The following is a 5,000-nucleotide window of genomic DNA, read 5'->3' on the forward strand; positions in this document are numbered from 1 at the left end:
CGCCCCTATCCAATCGGATCACCTGAGGCCGGTTTAGACCATGCACGCGCCTAACTCATCGGTTATGGACCGCGACCGCATTACTCAACCAGAACCACGGTTATAACCAATCCCAACACATCAACAAGGCCACGCCAATGTACAGAAGGAGTAGAAGAAGAAATAAATGAAAAGAATAAGAAGAATAGGACACAATCCAAACGCCCATGGCTAGACCGGTTCGGACTGTCCGATGGTCTTAGCCGATGAGTGGGTGGTTACCCCACTGACCCTATCTGACTGAACCACGGGGTTGGAGTCCTTCTCCAGACCTTTCTCTATGCCTTGGGTATTCATAACCACACGGCCTCCTCTCTCCTAAACCGTTCTCCTTGCCGGAGATACTAAACCACCACGACCGGCCCTTTTCCGGCCGATCTCTTGGCCAGAACTCTCTCTCTCTCTCTCTCTCTCTACGTTTTTCCATGAGTATTTTACTCTGGAATTGGATAATGAAATCGACAGGAGAGGCCCCATATTTATAGAAAACGAGGGGGTAAGTCTTGCCCCACGAACAGGCACGACTTGCTAGCGAATGGGCACCATCGGCCAAGGGTTGTCCCCTTTCGGCCACTTGCATCCCTTCGCCCTTTCTGATTGGGTTTGGGGTCGGTCATAAGCCCAACCCACGCCCCAAGACTCCTGGACTTAGCCCACGGCCTTGTCCAAGGACCCAACAGCCCATGGCCTCATGGCCGGACCTCACAGCCCGCCACTGACCCGGACCCGGACCATCGGCCTAAAACCCGAACAGTCCGTCTAGCTGAGATGAGCTGACTCCCAGCTGCCTCAGCTGAGTGAGCTAGTAGTCCAGCTAGTGGAGCTGACTTAGTAGTGGCTGAGCTGGAGTGAACTCAACTTAGCTTCGTTAAGCTGGTCGAGCTACTTCTCTATCTCGTCCAGCTACCGTCTTACTCGTCTTAGCTGTCTCTTTGCTCTTATAAGGTTAAGTCTAAGTTTCCTTATGTCCTTAACCTTCTTTCTCGACCATGGAACGCTTGCCTTGATGTCCTAAGACTGGCTAGTACGTTTCCTCGAACCATGGCTGTCCCAACAATCCTTTCCAGGATTGGGGGCGTTACAAGTCTCCCCCACTTGTAATGGATTCGTCCTCGAATCCGGTGATGATTATACCTTGTCCCAAGACAAAATATTCCAACCGAACTTATTCTAGTCTTGATCAGAGAATAGAACAAGCTTGATTCAAAACCACCAAATGACCACTTCGATGTACCAGTCAAGTCCTCACGAACTTGTTCCAATCTTTAGGCTGCTCGTCCTACAACAAGTCCTAACAGATTGTTATGGTTCTTTTGTCCTTCATGGACAATAAGGTTCATGACCTCAGCCACAACGTAATGGATCATCCCCTTAACCGGCCACAACCTTTTCAGGCTTGGCCACATTGCGATCTTAGTCCCTCCAGACTAAAAACGCCTCAGACTTGACTTCTGTCCTTCAGTGGACTTTGTCATAATTCGATCCTGGTCCTTCCTTGGACTCGATCGTACTCTGGTCCTGGTCCACTCAGGGACTCGACCGTTTCACCCCGACCATAGGTCCATCTCCGAATAGGTCGTGGCCTGATCCTCGTCCTTTACTGGACTTGATCATTCTCAACCTTAGGTCAAACTCCGACTTGGTTGTACTGCGACCATGGTCCTCTCTCGGACATGGTCAATTTCGGCCCTGCCATCTCGGCCGGAGCCGACAGAAACGGACTCTAGGACAGCGGAGCTGTCCCTGGCTCTAGTTCAATCGTAAATGGATCCGACCTATCAGGGGGGACACCCTGAGGTACCTGGAACACATCTGGGAACTTCGACACCAACGAATCCTCTGAAAGGTCTTTCAGACAGACAGAACTGCCCGGCTCTGTAGTTGTAATTGTAGCCAAAAAGGACTGACAACCCTGTTCCAACATCCGAATCGCTCGAACTGCTGAAACCACTACTTTCTCTTGAGCCGGACACAGACATTGGTACTGGATCGGTCGAAGCCCAGTCTCCAATTGCACACGACCTCTATGGCAATCGAGAGTGGCCCGATACTTTCCCAACCAGTCCATACCTAGGATCATCTCGTGATTCTTTAGGTGGACACAGACCAGATTCACAGGGAAGACCTTTCCCTGGATCTGCACTGGGATATTCGACATGAGACCTAGTGAGTTCCTGGCTTGCCCACCGGCTGCCCTCACTATCCCAAAATTATCACCAGCGTACAGACAGAACAGACCCTTTCCGACCAGTCCCGGACTCACAAAACCTATGTGTAGCCCTGCGTCGGAAAGTACGTGGGTTTTTTTACACCACCAATCATGAGGGTTCCTATCAGAGACCCCCATCAGAATCCCCTAGACAATTCTAGGTTCCAGACCAAGCATTACTACTTGAATGTAAAAAGATAAATTTAGAGATTGCTAGAGATCGAATCAAAAGATCCGAAAGCTCCATCGTCTTGTGGTTGGTTTGCCTTGGGACGCCTTGCCTGTGTCTCCACGGCCCTTCCCCTGACTTCCTTGCAGCTTGGGACACTTCGATTGGAAATGTCCTTGCTGGCCACAATGGAAACAAGTCATCTGGCCGCTTCTACCAGACGGGTTCTGTCGAGGACAGTTCTGAACCCCATGGTCCATGCTGCCACAACGAACACAAGCCCCCTTGGCCTTCCAGCACTCACCGGTATGGTTCCGTCCACATTTGGAACATGCAGGTTGGCAACCAGAGGTCTCACCTCCGTCCACCTGGTCCCATTTTCTCTTTTTATCATTAGTCTTGCCCGATGGGCCAGACTGTGGCTTAGCCTTAAGCTTAGCTTCTTCAGCCAAGTTAGACTCCAACAAAGCCACCCGTTTCACTTCCAGTGGGTACCTAGATGAGTAGCATTTCGGTTTAATCACACATTTGGAAAATGTCCCATACCATTCTCCAAAGCGTCTTACTATTGCGAATGCTGACACCATTCACAACAGAAATTATAATATACCTCAATCCCCATCATACTAAGATACTTAACATCATGTTCTTCCAATGATTGGAACGAACACCCTGAGTTTCCTCAATTCTTTCTTTGGACGGATTCAGATTGGAATTGATTCATTCCATCCAACTAGATCTAAGGAAACCTACCTTGACCTATACCGAGTCCTAGCTGATCCATCTGATCACAAGTCCACTCGTGTACTGGTCATGTAGTGTCTCCTTTGAGTCAGATTTAACATTGCATATGCTTTACTTATTATGAACGGCCATCAAGGGATAACACTTAACTTCAGTAGAGTGCTGCACGTTTATTTCAACCTAAGCCACTCTCTGGTCCATGTTACTTCCCTTGTCCAGGTAATCCATAAACAAGTTTTGCATTGCTTCCATCCCTTCCAACCCGTCTATTACTTCTTAATAACTAGATCGACCAACCTTTCTGTTTTTAGGATCTTGCCCTTGGAGAACGTATCTTGGCTAAGCCGGTTCATCTTAGAACTTTCACATTCACAAGCATGATACCCTAGCTTACCTCAACTCTTTCTCGGCTCACCCCAACTAAGGTTCCATAGTCATCATAGTTTTTGGAAATAAATTCGGTTTGGAACTCAACATCTTAGAGCGTTGTCCTAAACAGGATCAAGCATGCTCTGATACCAACTTGTAAGACCCGATCCCGGCCGCCTAGGCCGCGGTCGATGCCTCACGTCGCTCGGTCCACTTCCTGGCCGAACCTCTTAATTTTTGCCCTTTATTTATAATATCGCCTAAAGGCGAGGGCTAACTTAAACCTTAGCTAAAGACTTCCCTAGTCATTAATAGCATAGATCCTTTCAACAGATACGCAGCGGATTATTCTCTAATTAACCATTGGTCTAAAACCAATCTAACACTTGTCTGGTCGAATCACCTTAGCCTTGGCCAGTTTACTCAACTACCAATTAGCTTAAAGGTCAATCCTAAACCCAAACCAAGCCATACGATTCTGAGGTTCCATTCCCCTAAACCATTCTATCTAGATCTACATAAGTAAATGCTAGATCATACCTTTGCCACATCTATGGAGCTTATTAGCTCATCGGTCCTCCATTGACTCGAATTGCTCTTGCTTAACAGCTGGACCACGATCACTCAATGATCTTACTTAAGGTCCTTATCTTGACTCCTGCATCAAACAACTCCCCTAGGTACTTAGTCATTCAACCAACCATCCCCACAGACATAAGTAACCTTTGAGAAGTCTTCGAAAGGATAAGGATATGTATTTGGCCTATCTCGGCTCAAGCACAATCCGAAATCCTTTTGCCTTATAGGCAATAGTACCAAGTCCATCTTCTGGACTGACAAAGCTCATGAGATCCTAAGTCATTCAACCAACCATCCTCACATGACTTGGAACTGATGAGTCATCATCTGGCCTGACCGGCCTTGGGACTTAACCCAGACAATAGATATGATTTGTTCATACCAACCGATGCATTCATTAATCAGGTTAGGACCGACACCTTGAGCCATCATCCAGAGGTCAGGTCGTCCATACTCAACCATGATCAGATCTTACACGGCCTTCCTTGAACAATCACACTTAGGCTCAATACTTATGGTCTACGACACATAGTACTAGCCATACTCTTCGTCATGACTCTTAGCCAATCTCGAAGTTATCAACACCAAGGTTGATATCTAGAAGCATCACACCAATACTCTTACTCCAGCAACGTGACTATCCATACTAGTGCTCGGCCATCGAACCATCGTCATGAAACATGATCCGACCACTAGACTTGATAAGCCATCGTCCACTTAGCATGCACTGATATAACCGGCCTTCCATTGCCATCATGTGGGTCTACGCCCTACATAAGGCATATGGCGCCTATCCTACTCACCAACCCGAGGATGATTGTAAGATATCCTACTTAGCCTTTGCGGCTAGAACCATCCAACCATAGCCGGATTGTCCATAGTCCCGTCTAA

Source organism: Brassica napus, unplaced genomic scaffold (assembly GCF_020379485.1).
Source record: "Brassica napus cultivar Da-Ae unplaced genomic scaffold, Da-Ae ScsIHWf_359;HRSCAF=566, whole genome shotgun sequence".
NCBI classification, from domain to species: Eukaryota; Viridiplantae; Streptophyta; class Magnoliopsida; order Brassicales; family Brassicaceae; genus Brassica; species Brassica napus.